Below are 15439 nucleotides of genomic sequence, written 5' to 3'. Positions count from 1 at the left end.
TTAGATGTTTAGAAGATTGTTTTAGCTATATTTTATATAACTAGGATGATTCTGACTACATCCTAGAAATTTAATTGACTATTTTTCTAGCCCACTTTCTATTTTTCTTGACTATTTTTCTAAAAATCCAAAATGGAGTTAAATAAACAAACAAACAAACAAATTCCATTGTCTTAACCAAACTTTCTGATATTATACAACCTGGTTGATTAGCTTAGTCTTCATATCATCAACTTCCAATAAAGTTGAAAATTCACATTTGGTTTCACATGTTTTGCTTTAAGATAAAAGGTATGCAATGTAGTAGGTAGCCCTCCTACAGAGAGAGGTTTGGAGGCTAGAATCAACACCATAAATAAGGGCCATGTTTTAAAATGGAGTTCACCCTGAGAAAGGTGCATATAAGTTCATTACTTTAGTGTCTACTCATTTTTCCTAGAAAGCCTTCACTGTGCAGAGCAAAACATGTCAGGCTTTAAACGATCAATATATCCTCTGAATCTAGTAAGGCAAGCTTTCCTTGAAACAGGAAGAATTCCATCCTTAGTCTGCGGTTCCTCCTCATTTCAGTTAAATCTCAAGGTCTCTTGGCAATTGTACGTTTCATTCCTTGGCGACCTGGGTGTACTTCTTGAAGTTTCTTTCCCAGGTTTTCTCTGATTTCCTCAGGACAATAACCACATTCTACAACGAAAAAGGGGATTCTACTACTGATCTGGGTCATAGGTTGGTCATGGGACTGGTCAAGGAAGAAGGCATAGGGAAAAATGATGCATCCAAAACCATCCCTAGATTGGGAGGATAGTGGTTGCTACCACAAAATTAGGAAATCAGGAAGACAGCATGTTTGAGGAAAATTGTAAATAATAAAGTGAGATTCTATTTTACTTTGAAACGTATGCTTATAGATGGTTTGCTAAGCTCATGAGAACAGTTTTGGCCAGTGATGAGAATAAACCCACATTTCAGGAGTATAAAAATCGGTAGACAGTGAGAGACAAGCAATCATAAATGTTTGACAATAAAAGCAAAACCAAAGATAAGGTTACATCTTGAAAAAGAAAAGGAAAGCATCTTCTAGGGCAAGGAATCATGCCCAGGGTTAAAGACTGGTGGGAAATAAAGGGTGATGAAATTCAAATAAAAGAAGCATCACTTTCTTAAATAAAGAAAGAGAGTAAAGGCAAAACAAACAAACAAAAAAAGAGCTAGTGGTGAAATGGAAGAGGGTCTCACAGCAGATAAACCCCATTTTCTCATGAAATAATAGACAAGGCAATTTGCACAAAGTAAGTCGGTTACTGGTTACTCCCTTGACCAAGGTGGAGATTGTTTCACAGAGTTACAATTGGGAAAAAATAATAACATTCCCACCCCCCTCCACCACAAAAAAAGAAAAAAAAGGTGAAAAGAATCCTGAGAAGTAGTGAAAGTCTGACTATGGTTTAGTAGGATTATTTTCCATTTATACCTGTAATATACCCTAACTATTAGAGTGGGGTTACATTTTCTAATCGATTCTTCCATTTATGAATGTTTCTCCTTCCAATAAAGTTTTAAACACTGTGTCAGGATAAATGTTTCAGAAGCTATCCTGTGCCATGTTTGTGAAAATTTTCCTTATCATAAACTGAAACTTTCTTCTCTGTAGCTCTGGTGCTAATTTATCAGAAGAAAGCCTACTCCTTCAGTAGGACTGCTTGTCAAAACTAGCACATACTTCTTTGCTTTCAAAGACCGCACACTATACACTTTAAAAAATAATAATTTCTAATATTATTGAATTCCTTTCATCAATGAAAAGTACACATTATTTTGACTCAGAGAACTGTGCATATATTTAGAAAGAACTCATATGGCTCAAATGATGATATGTACGATTACAAATAAAGATCTATTGCGTGACTTATTTTTTTGGTATGTATTTATATGAAACTATTTTGTTTTGATTGAACTCTGCACTATCAATTTAGATGAATCTATACAAGCATTTCTGAAGATGCAGTGTCATGAGGATAACATGAAGGCAAAGGATCAGGAATAAGATTTAAGAAGACCTTAAGAGAAATACTTAAATATTTTTATTTTTTGGAATTTGTATTCTTGATATTGTGATAAAATAGATTGCATGTTAATCTGCAATGAGTAATTTTCTCCTCGAGGTGTGATTGGAATGCTTTAGAATACAAGTGGGTATTTTTTTCCCTCATTGCATTTTTCCAGAAATGTTTGGAACCTTACTCTTTATGGTTGATTGCGTGGCCTTATCAGCTTTTCTTCAGTGTTGTAGAATAAGTCCGTATGTTTATGACCATATCTTTTATCGTGAATACCTATATGAATTAAAAAGAAAATATTCTTAAAAAAAGGAAAATATTCTTCATTAAGTTATACTCTTCATACCATGTCTTGGAAAGGTTAATTTACTTAAACAATATGATAATGTTATTCTTCATAGATTGCTTTCTTTATTGACTACCATGTAGATCCATTAGTTATTGATATACATGATCAAATATGGGGACATTCCAATATCCTATAGAACTGCTTTTCTTTGAGATTTAATGTAACTTAGAAAATAACCTCAGAGAATATAAGTAAAAGTATGTATAATGTCAATTATACTTCAATAGTAAAAATTTAAAAAAAAGCAGTTCGTATATAAAAATTCTTTGTGTAATATTAGCTTTGAAATCATTGTAACTGGCTTAGAAATGCTGGCTAATCCACAAAGCTATCTATTGGTTGAGTCAATAAAATAGTTCATACCCAATATTCAGTCCATTTTCTACATTAAAGTTAGTCTAAATATTAATGAAAATTGCAACAGAGAGAATTGCAGTAGTTTCTGACAAGATTATAGACTGCAAAAGGAAATTTACAATCCCTTGTCATAGCCAGGGCCAATTCAGAATCCAGATACCCTCTGTCTTGTCAAGGGTTTTACCTTAGGCCATATGTACCCTTCCTACCTGCCACATTTGCGGTAAGAATTTTCAGAACAGATTTATTAATCCTTCATAAGCTTCCACACTGCTATAGTCTTCACTGATTATCTAAAACATTCTGAATGCTTTGAAGAAATTAACCATTACTGGAGTGAATTTTCTCTCCTTTCTTTCTTTTTCTGTCCCTAGCAAGGAAGGGGAGTAAATGGAGAACTCCGTCTTTTATGCTTCTGTTTAAAAAAAAAAAATCAAACCAGTGTACCCAGAAAGCTTAAACTGATCCTAGAAAAATAATATTAGGAAGGTGATTTATTTTGTGTTTCAGAAATACGAACTGAATCTGAAATTTTCTCTTCTTTAGAGTACTGGGAATTTAATGCATGTTTAAATGTCTGATTAATTCTAAACAACGTGTTATAGAAATTGCAATCATTCATTTGATTTACATTCTCTCACATTTTCTTCTTTCTCTATGTTTATTCATTTTTCTCATCCATGGTCTTTTTGAATATATCTACTCCAAAATTAAAATTCTTAAATCCCACATAGCAGTTGCAACTTTCTCTTACATTCTTGAGATGTAAAATGAAATTTTAATTAATTCTTCCAATTGTGGATTGATATTACTTAAAATGGCCTAACATACACTTATTGTGTGCGAAGGACTGCTCTAAATTCTTTGTATAAATAATCTCTATAATTCTGAGAACAACCCTACACAGTATTGTTCATATCATTATTCTACTTTTACAAATGAGATAAGGTGGCACAGGGAGTATATGTGACTCGCTCAAGATCAAAGAGCCAGTTGATGGTAAAGATACAAACTAAGTTATGTAGCTTTCAGGTTTCACACTCAGCTATGGGCACTGCTGGATTATCGTCAAGTAGGAGTTTCTGGGGACAGAGCCAAAACTTTATTCCCAAATCAGACCAATTATTTTGTCTTTTTGTAAAACTCATTCTCATGCATAATGATTATCAAGAACAATTTTGATAAGGCCATCAACTTTGAAGTCAGGTAAAATGAGCTTGAAGTCTCAATTGTATAGTTAGCTTGTATGGCGGAGTTGGATTATTTTACTTAATTTCTCCGATCTCATTTCTTCAGGAATATGAGAATTAAGATAGTTACATATCTAAAGTGACTAGTGCAAAGCCTGGTTTACTGTCAGTTTCCTTTCTTTTTCCTACAAGAAAAAAAAAATAATCTATTTTCTTTTTTCTCTACTATTCCATGTAGCTGAAGCCTGAAGGAGGAAGCAATCCATACCCTTTGGTCTAGGTTACAAAGGAACTGAGCATTTCATGTACTGATTTGCAATATTGAAGCATTTAAGCATGCTATTTTTCTGTCTATTAATTAATTAGCTTGTGCCCCAATAGAAACCCTCAAACTCACTGCTCCACACTATTTTACTCTGCGTGTTACAAATGAGCATCTTGATTTACAGATTTCACTAGAACTGCACAAGAAAGGGGGAGAAACACTCGCCACCATTTCCCAAACTACTGCTTGCCAAATCATATTTTGCGTACGTTTGCTCTTCCTTTGTGGGGAATGTAAGAAGCCAGGTTCCACGTGCTTTGTGAAATGCCTAAATAAACTCATTTAAACCTGGAGATTATGTCTATTGATAAAACAGTCTTGTGAATATTTCATTGAAAACTGGGTTACAGTTTTTTTTTCTTAATTCATTTGCCTTTTCAGAGGTACCATAATGAACCTATGGAACTTCTGAGACTGAGGAAAAGTCCTATTGCATACTGGGAGTACATTTTGAGTGTTAATATATGTGATCATTTTGAAGGAGTATAATATCTGCTGATTATGGGGACTTTGCTTCGTGTGTCAGTTTGGGGTACTAGGGTCTTATACAGTAAAATATGCTAAATGTTAATAATAATAATAATAATATGTCTCAGTGTAAGAAAGAGGACTTGCCATCTTGTTAATAGGACAGAAGACTCAGGTAAAGCTGAACTTCCTGATAGTAAAAATAGATGAATGGAAAGAGTAAGTCAGTTATGAGGTGGCTTTTTCTTTAATACTTCCTAAAGTATTCGTCAGAAATGAGAGGTATCTGGAATGGAAATGGTACTTTGCAACATTTGTACACTGCCCTGAAGTTGTTCAAGTATCTGTATATGCTTGGGAAGTATTTGAATTACATGTTAAATTCAGGTTAGTTAAGTGTTAATAATATAAATGATTATCAGCAAGAGCTGTAGGGAGACCCAGGAAGAGGGCAGGTGCTACCCTTGCCTCATGCAATGTTTTTGTTGTTTCTCTTCCTGTCACATGTAACTTTCAAAACAAGTCCAAAATCACTGAAATGATTCAAACAACATATACAATTACCAAGAGAAAACTGAACATGTGCAAATTAAAACAGACCTAGAGAATCTTCCCTTTTCTGATAAATTTACATACTAATTCAATACTTAGGGCTGATGCTGGGATAGATTTTAAGAGTTTAATGGCACTATCAGTTATTTACTGTAACCGTGTTTGGGTTTGCTTGGTATAAAACAAATTCCCCAAATAGCTCCTCTGAAATTTAAAGTTCACTACCATTTATGATATATGAAAACGAGTTGTTTTTAGCCAGTACCTCCCCACCCCCCCATATTTTATTGTACATTTCATTCACTCAGTCTCACTGTCTGGGTGATGATCATCTATGTAATATATGTTAGGGATTTTCACTTGAAGGACCATGTATCTTTAAATGTCTTCTTTTTATTCGTCCTAGTTCTAACACATGTAATTTCCCCTTTAATTTGACATCATTTAACGGCACATTACACGTCAATGATGTGATCTGTGAATATTTACAATGTTCATGTCATTTTTATTTTCTAATCCAATTTAAGTAGCTCTGCTTTTTATGACATCATGAATTCTTCAGTCTTTTTGGTCTTTTTGGGACTAATTATTCCATTAGTTCCTTTGAACTAGCTCGTGTTGTCAGTCATTTCTTCCCTTTTGATCATAAGACCTTTGCTGCCCTCCTTTGCATGTACAATCAGTCTTAGGGTTTTGCAACCAAGCTAAGAAGCAAGTGCAGTCCTCCTCCTTGCAAACTGCTAACCACAATAGTTTCTGTTCTCAAGGCAGTCTGCAGGTAAATCTTTCTATCATAAAACCATGGCCTCTAAAGTTCTTAGCTACTGGAAACAAATTTGGGTACGTCTAATAATGATGCTTATAATAAGTGTTTTATACCAAGTACTTTCACTTGCGAAAACAGAAATTTAAGGAAAACAATAACAAAGAGTAAGAAAAACAACCAGATAAAAAACAGACTAAATTTCACTTGTCGAAATATTACATGGCACACAGTCTAGGTTTATTGTTTAATGCAGGTTTTGGCATAATTACAAAATGTCTTAGATTCAACTTTTTTAAAAAATCTAGTCTTTCCTGATATTTTCCATATTCATTTGCCTGCTAACTTATATGAAAGTTTATAGATGTGATTAATTTTAAGCAGCATAAAGGCAAAAGAAAATTTGGAGTGATTAAAGCGTGACTTTGTCTTTAACCCTCTTGTTTACTAGGAACTTTTAACATTTCCTCTGTGATGCTAAGGAGCTCTGCTGTCTGTTGCTGCCCTCTGTAGTGATGAAGAAGAGAGCACAAGATCAGCTTTGTTAAATGCAATAGAACTTGACTCTCAAAATTTTCTCCAGAATGCAAATGCAGCCTATTTGAGATTCACATACTCTGAAAATAAAAAGCCAATAGGAGTATTTTTGCATCTGATGTATTCTGCAAGCAGTAGACACTGAGAAACATAACCAGACTACCTTTTTAGGTATCATTTTTATAATTTGCAATACAACTAATACGATCTGATAGCACCACCAAGAATATGTAGATACAAACTAAAATTAAAATAATCTATCTAAAAAGTGGATTTATGATTTAAGGCTTCAGATTGGATAGCAAGGGCTAAGAATGGTTCAGAATTTCTGCCTTTATAAGCTAAACAATCTTAAACCATTTAAGCCTCCATGAGCCTATTTTTTTCTTTTGTCATTATTGTTTTTCAAATGGGGATAATTACTGTAACACTAATCACTTACAAGGAATGTAGTGTAAACTATCAAGTCCTACCCAGATAGCCAGTATTTGTATTTCCTTATCTCCATTTAGTCTGATTTAACTATGAAATAGTTAAAATCTATTCCTCCCTTCTCATTCTACTCTTGAACATTGATCCCACTGCCCCTTCTTCTGGGAATAAGGTTCAAGAGGATTAGTCCAAATGACAGGCAGTCATTGAACTGAGGAGGAATTTACTAGGACATGGGAGTGTCTAGGCAACAGAAATGCGTCCTCTTGAAAAGAAGGCTGGCAGAGGCTAGACAGGGCATAGGGCCCTAGCTAAGTGGGCGGAGGCTCAGAGCAAGGAATTCTTTGCAAACTGAACCCTAACCCCTCCTATAATAATCATGAAATAATACTGATGAAGCTCCTGGTCTAATGTTCAATATTCAAAATAGTAGGTATTTAAGAAGAGTTAACTGAATTTAAATCTGGTCAAGATGAGAGCAGAGATTGGATAAGTTAAACTGTAGGTAAGATCAATGACTTTATTTAAAAAGGGCCATAAAACTCTTTTCTGAAGTTCAGAAATTCTATGACATAGTGATTGCCTAATCTATATGTTTCCATAGAAGAGAACTCTGGATCTCACTTTAGGAAGTTGGTACATGGCCAGGGATCTGCTCACGTACCGTGTGTCTAGGAGCCAATAGCCACGTTCATGCTTACACTGACTTAGACTTTTCAGAGACCCCATTCCTGAAAGGTAAGTTCTGCCAGAGTCTGGGTGAGACTCCAGTTTGTGGAGGTAGCGCCAGTGATTAAGTCTTCAATATTAAGAACCAGTTTGCCTAAAGGGTATATGGTATAATTAATTTTGACTGGGTTTTTTTTTTTTTTTTTTGGTCTGGTGACATTGACATTGGGAAGTTTTATAGAGATCTTATTTAACACTTTCAACGTGTGCAAAAAAATAAATGTTCCATTGCAAACGGAACATTTGCAAAAAAATAAATGGTTCATAATGGATCATACGTTCTTTTTCTTTCTTTTAACTTAAAAAAGAAGTGGCCAGTTCTATTTAACTTTACCATAGTCGAGACTTAAGGGGTTGGATGAAGAAAGGTTGCGTTTTGAGATAAAGCCTCTGTCTACTGGCCTTTTAACACTGTCTCCATTTTCTTTTGAGAACAAGAGAAAATGTTATACATTTAAATATGTAAACTTTCATAAGTAGAAATAAGAAGTGGTCATTTTTTTCTTTTTTTTTTTTTTCATTTTTTTCTTAACACTGTTAAAAGTGAACTTTGGATCTGGTGAAAGTAAATTTGTGGGTGCTGGTACCAGAATATCTGGATTTGAATCTCAAATTTGCTATCTTAGTTGTGTGAACTTGGGCAAATTCTTATGCATGTTTGTGCTTCAGTTTTCTCCACTTTAAATGGGACTAACTTAGTACTCATAACATTTTTTCATGAGGCGTATTCAAAGTAACGCTTGCCAAGCATCCACTTATATTTCTAGGTTTGCATGGAACCAGTATAATACAATATAAATCCCAGGCTTAGGGACAATTGCAGTTTAAACAAAAGAATGTCTAGGCTTTAAAAAGAGTTGCCCAGTGTTACAGAATTGTTGAGTCACTATATTGTATACCTGAAAGGAATATAACACTGTACATTATATTTGTTAAAAAATTATAATAAAAATAGTTTTATTAATTTGTTTATATAATAGTATCTAACATATTATATGCAATATACCATAATATAAATGTAATATATATTTATATATTTTATTATATAAGTTTTCCTTGAAATGATTATAAGGCTATATGTTATGCAAAGTCCATAGCATGGTAATGTTAATTAGAAACCTCTGAAGTTTCTCAAGGGTACACCGAGTCACAGAATAGGGCAACATTCTCCAACACTTTGAGTTCAAAGTTGCTCCTTGACTATCAGATTGTTCTTCAACAAAGCATTCAGCCGTTTGATGAAGGGTGTCTTCATGTTTTTAGGGACATTTTATAGAATATGAGTCTCAAAATCCCGTGCACGTTACATTATTGGTGACTGGATGCTTGTAAAAAGTTCAGGTGATTGTTGGTAGTCAGCCTCCTTGGTGATGCCTCCTATTTTTTAGTGCCCTCTTTTGTAGTGTGCAATTTAATCAATGTTTTAACTGTGAGTCAAAAGTACATATTTTATGAATTCTTCTTAAAGGTTTACGATTTTTTCTTTTACTACTAATATACAAAATGACCATTTTATGTCTCTAATGATTGTGTCTCAATAGCCCAATACAATTACTAATAGAGAACTACATGGTCTGAAATGAGCTCTAATATAATTATTTCTGTCCCTGGGTTGTGGGTAATTCAATCTTCAGCGCTGATGTACTCAGTTAAACATGGTGGATTTACATACCTACAGTCATAGGTATGTATCTAAAGAGGCCAACTAGTATCATGAATAATAATCATTTCATTTTGCTATTTATCTAGTGAAAATCTGGATTCTGAAAGCCTTATATGATTTTTCTCAGGTGCTCAATATTAATGAAGAGGAAGAAATTTATATGAATTACTTATGCTTATAGGTAATTGAAAACAGAGTCTGACAAAAAGTAGAAATGGAACTTCAAAGTTTGTGTATTAAAATTTATTTTTTTTCCAAATGAATTTATGAAAAAACTATTTCTCAAATAATTTTCACAGACAGCTAATGTTTGTTCTTTATTGTGCTGAAATTTGTGGTTTATTATACATTCTTGGTAAGGTAAGTACAAAAATAAATCTATACAAATGACTGAGAAAGAATAATGATGATGTGCTTTGACCTTGTTAAAGTAGTTATTCTGTAGTTCTAGTTTAAGTAGCCTTCTACTCATTTTTTATACTTCTCTATAACTTCAAGAATTTAGCATATTAAATTGGCTTTGTACTAAGGAAAATTTTGGATTGACTACTATGTTTATACATTTGTTTAACACCAAGGTTGCCAAACTACAAGGGCTACAGCAAACAGAATGAATCATGAAGACTATTAATTGAGTTTTTGCTACCAAACGTATCTATTCAGTAAGTATAGCCCAAGTACTTATAGATCCAACTGGCTTGGAATATTTTTTCCACTTTCTGCTATGGTGCCTGAAATGTCTATAATTAGAGATATTCCTCTGGGTTCAGGCATTATCACAATTGTTATCTGGAAGTTTAAGCTGTTACTGCACATTGGCCCAGGGACACATGTGAGTCTGCCCAATGTGTAGCTTAAACACTACTTTAAAAGGAAAAAAAAAAAAAAAAAGTAAGTTGGAATAGAAAAATATCTGTTCATGGATTATTCTGCAAAGAGTAATTTGGAGTGGCATAAACAATGTAAGCTCTGATATAAAAAGTCATTATAACTTTAATTAGCTTGCTATTGAGTCCAAGTTTCATCCTTTATGAAAAGAAAAGGTCTCTCTTAACCTAAAATTAAAAATATATAACTTCTTTGGACTTGGTAAGATTCCCTCATTCTTTTTTTTTTTTTTTTTTTTAAGATTTTATTTACTTGAGAGAGAGAGCAAGAGCAGCTGGTCAGGGGTGGGGGTGGGACAGAAGCAGACTCCCTGCTGAGCAGGGAGCCTGAAGTGGAGCTTGATTCCAAGACACTGAGATTATGACCTGTGCCAAAGTCAAACACTTAACTGACTGAGCCATCCAGGTGCCCCAAGATTCTTACATTCTTATATAACATTCAGATTTCAAGTTTATTCATATATTATTCTCACATTATAATTTTTTGCCTAATCTTTGAAAGTTTCATAGTTAAGAAAATGACTACTTTTGAGTCCTAAATTAATGATTTCTGACCAGAGACAGAATCAACCATAAATATATTATTTTAGGTTTTTTACTTTTCCCCAGTAGACATGATTGATGTACTCTAGTTTGCTTTCCTTTTGATCAATGACTCATATTTAGGAGATGGTATGACCATTAGAAATATGGTTTTTATGAAATTAGGCCGCTCATTTTATAAAATTTTAAATTCATCTTCAAAAAGGATGCTTAACTTATATACTCAATAGTACAGTCTCCCTAGTTTTGTGGAATTCATTCTTTTTTTTTTTTAAGATTTTATTTATTTATTCATGAGAGAGAGAGAGAGGGGGGGGCAGAGGAAGGAGCAGGCTCCACACAGGGAGCCCGATGTGGGACTCGATCCCGGGACTCCAGGATCAGACCCTGAGCCGAAAGGCAGCCGCTTAACTGCTGAGCGACCCAGGCATCCCATATGGCACTCATTCTTTTAATTAAGTGATTTACCAAATATTTATTATATCTCTTTTGGCCACTGGCTATTTACAAGTTCATCATTAGGGTTGGTGTAGGGACAGGATGACTGAGTTAAATAAAATATAGCTTCTGGTCTTTAAAACATTTTCAGTTTAAAGGAAGAGACAGTTTGTTAGTGCACAATTAGCAGTGGAGAATAATTGAAATACAAAGATAGGGTTCTTCAGTAAGAAGGTTAAGGCGATATTTCAACCCTAGAGTACTTGTTATAATATAGCCTTCCCAGTTGTTTTCCAGAAAGTAGTATGGAAATGTAATAAAAGAGACCATTTCTAAAATTAAAAATATATATATAAAAACAGTTAATTTTCTCATAAAAATAAACATTCTTTTTCTGAAAATAAAATAAAATTTAAAAAAGAAAACCTGTAACCTTGTATTGTAAACAATTGTAAATTCGTTAATACTTTTCCCTCCTTGTAGACATATATATTTTTTCTTTAAGGGCCATGCTAAAAAACTGTTCTGTATCCTATACTTTAACTTAATATCTCACAAACTTCCTTCTATGATTATAAAATATCTTGGATAACATTTGCCTATTTATCATTTGTTTATTCATCTAATTAAAAAGATACTGAGAATTTCCTACATTCTAGGCACGGTCATTATCCAAAGATACAATTATATATTTAAAAGTTTGTGGTGCTGATGATACCAAATTATACTAGAATTTAGTGAAGAAGAATGGGTAAAATAAATGAAGACAAGGAAAATATAAATATTTCCTCTTTATTTAATCATTGTTGAGGATGTTAACTAAGTATTTGGAGAACGAATGTGTTCAGTGACCTGCAAGATGAAGTTACTGAGAATTACTTATATTTTCTCTGCTTACAAAACAGAAGATGTGTCTATTTATTACAAACATAGACAAGATTATATAACAGACTTTAAGGTATAATAGAGAACTACACATTTATAGGTTCAAGTCCTGGTTCCATCCATCATCCAAGAGCTGTATGACCTTGGGTAAGTTAATTACTAAGAATTGGTGGAAGACTTTCCACTCACTACTGGCCAGGCCCTAGAATTCTAGCTCAAAGGACTCCACAGTAGCTAAAGAAAATTATACTTTACTGTCTCCATATGATTCTGATCATCTAAAACAGGAAAGCATGAATGGAATACAGGTAGAAATCACAGAGGGCTATATTTCTTACTAAAGTTATATGTTTTCAATCTACAATCGTTAGTTACAATTTGTATAAACATCTGTTTGTTACCCGACCATCCATCCATCCATCCATCCATCCATCCATCCATCCATTCTTCCATCCATCTATCCATCCATCCATCCATTGTAGAGGCCCCTGGCAGGCTGCCCCAAGATGGACCACTTTGGCATAAAGATTATCTCAAATTAAAAGTTGTCAAAACCCAGCAGATGCAAGAAAAGCTCTCTGCCTCCCCAAACTTACCTACATTTACATTGGAAAGGAGAGCCTATACCAAGAAGAAAGCTATTAACAATGACTCTTTTGACCGAAGAACTTTTATCTGCATAATTAGGGCAACCTTTGTTTTTCCAAATATCTTCTTTCATCTTGTTGCTAATGGACTTTCTCTCCTTTGTATCCTCAGACTTAACCCTTTCCTTAGCTCAGATAAACTTCATGTTGCCTCATTGTGTCTGGAATGTCATGTCTGTGTGGATTCCCCATAGGCATGCTATTAAATTTGATTTTCTCCTGTTAATCTGTCTCATGTCAATTTGAATCTAAATCCAGCTAGAAGGACCATAGGCCAGAGGAAGACTTTCCTCCTTAACATACCCACCTAACTCTCTCTTTTTCTCTCTCTGTCTCATCTATCTAGTCAACATTTCAATACTTTTCCTAGATAAAGGGATGTGGACTTTGAATACACTGAAGAGAAAGAGACAGAGAGGAAAGAAAATATTCTTTTCATAAATATAAGAGCAAATATGCATTGGAATGTGTTTGCGGGTCCCAATTTTTTCCCCAAATATTTCCCTGTGCAGTTCTTGCTGACTTACTTGTGACTCTTTTTTTTTTTTTTTAACCTACCCAAACATTAATGTACCAGAAAGCTTGTTAAGTGGGAGAGGGTATGCTCTCTAGTTGGGTGGGACTGCTCCATATGTATCAAGAAACTAAAGGGAAATAGAAAGCTCTTCACTTAAAATTAGTGTTCAAAACAGAGAGTAATTAGGTTTCAAAGAAAACTCAGTTAAAGTTGTTCTGTGACTACACTATTAGAATTAAGAGGTAACTGAGATTTCCCAAGTGATAACAGATAATTTGCCATTTAGCCAGTAATGAGGTTTGAAAAAAGATGCTCAACAAGATACCAGCAGTAACTAGATAGGCATTTCTAGAAGGTCCACCCAGTGTGCATTTATTCCTTTATCCTTATAAAAGAGACAGATTGTCTAATGTATTGTACCCTCAGTAGTCATCATTATTGCCCCCCAAAAGGTTCCTATTGACCCTAACCATCTCTGACTATTTCCTCCTCACGGACTATTCCTAGTTTTCTGCTGAGCTGTTCTGTCATAAGCCATCAGAGCCAGATGTGATGGGATCGTACAGAGAAATAGAAATCATAACATTCAATGTTGTAGTAATTACATTTTTACTTGGAATATCCAGAGAAATATGATGCAATCTTTAAATGCATATGCAAATCATGTGCAAATCATATGCTAATACATGTGTGGCCCGCCTAACTATTACATATAACTGAATGCAGCCCTTGGGAAAATCTTATTGGAGATCATTGGTCTAATGAAAATTGCTGCTGCACGCTAATTATAGTGACATGTGTGCTGCTGTATTGCCCCTTAGTGGTGAGGGGGATGACAGAGGTTAGTTGAAGTTAGAAGACTGACAGAATTATGTCTGTGATCATAGAAGTAAATACCAAATATCTCTATTCTCTAAAATCCAATTTTTATGGCTTTACATCTAAATTGAAATGTAATACTGGATAACTACTGACAATGTGTTCAGAAGGATAGGAGTCCAGAAGACAGACATAAATTTCCACTTGACTCAGTTTAATCTTTCTTTCCTCTCGTGTTTTCAGGAACTTCTCCTCTTTTTACCAGTTACTAACTCCCTGAAAACACACAGATTATAGAAATCTACTCTAAATAGGAGAAGTAATTCTACATTTGCATTCCCGAAATACGCCAAGTGCTAAAAAGATTTAATAATTTCTTTGCAACAGGTAAATCCAGGCTGCACTCTGTTCAGGCTGTATGACCTTGAGCAAGTCTCTTAACGTCTCTGAGTCTTCAGTTACTCAACTATGAAAATATTATGATAAAGTACATACTTTCTTGTGTAGTTAAAGAATCACGTGAAATACTATTTTGTAGAGCCTAGGATATGAAGGTAAGTGTTCATGAGCCTATCATTGTATGTAAAATAAGTGATTATTAAAATTGTTTTTTAGACCTAAATATCTTTTCTAGTATAGCCTGATTTTTAATTTATGATATTTGCATTTCCTAATTAGAGAGATATTCAATATCTGAGAGATGGCCCATTCTTATTTAAGCTATAAACTAAGAAAAAAACAAAAAAATTACTTTCAGTTATGTAGAATATTAAACAGGCATCTAATGTGTGATAGTATGTAGGAGTTCTCATACCACCATTTAAGACTTATGACTAAGAGATGAAGAGGTTGAATTGTGGGGGGGAGGGGGGGAATGAAAGAATTACCTTAATTATTCATTAACCTAATTAGCTTAATTAATTTAAGCAGTTTCCCTGCTTGAAAGAAGTACTTTCCTGAACTTGTTCAGAAATTACATCTACCTTCATTAAAGCCGAAATAGACATAAAATGTTTAGTGGTTAGCTTATGAGAGAGAGAGTTCAGGAATCAAAGGATTTGCCAATCTTGTTCCTCAGGAAATAGCTCCTGGAAAGGATCCCTTGATTTCTAAGACCTATTGATTCTTGCCAGGCTTCTTCAGGTGTCTTGTTAAAAGATAGTATTTTGCCATTTCTAGAACCATTCCAAGATGCAGAATTAAGCATGTTCAAGAGCTTCTTGAAGCTTTGGATAAAACCAAGAATATTAAGATTGTGGGGGAAAATTCACTGGGTTTCTA

At 34.0% G+C, this 15439-nt stretch overlaps 1 long non-coding RNA gene across 1 annotated transcript; it reads left to right on the top strand.

Moving 5' to 3' along the window:
• The first annotated feature begins 7642 nt into the window (after nt 1-7642).
• Nucleotides 7643-14855, top strand: LOC121501722. Its single transcript, XR_005990672.1, has 3 exons — nt 7643-7768; nt 10001-10084; nt 14546-14855. It is a non-coding gene; the product is annotated as an uncharacterized LOC121501722 (long non-coding RNA).
• The last annotated feature ends 584 nt before the right edge of the window (nt 14856-15439 follow it).

This window comes from Vulpes lagopus, chromosome 11, assembly GCF_018345385.1.
Source record: "Vulpes lagopus strain Blue_001 chromosome 11, ASM1834538v1, whole genome shotgun sequence".
NCBI classification, from domain to species: domain Eukaryota; kingdom Metazoa; phylum Chordata; class Mammalia; order Carnivora; family Canidae; genus Vulpes; species Vulpes lagopus.
Note: the sequence above shows the minus strand (reverse complement) of the source record. Positions and strands in the feature narration are given on the sequence as shown.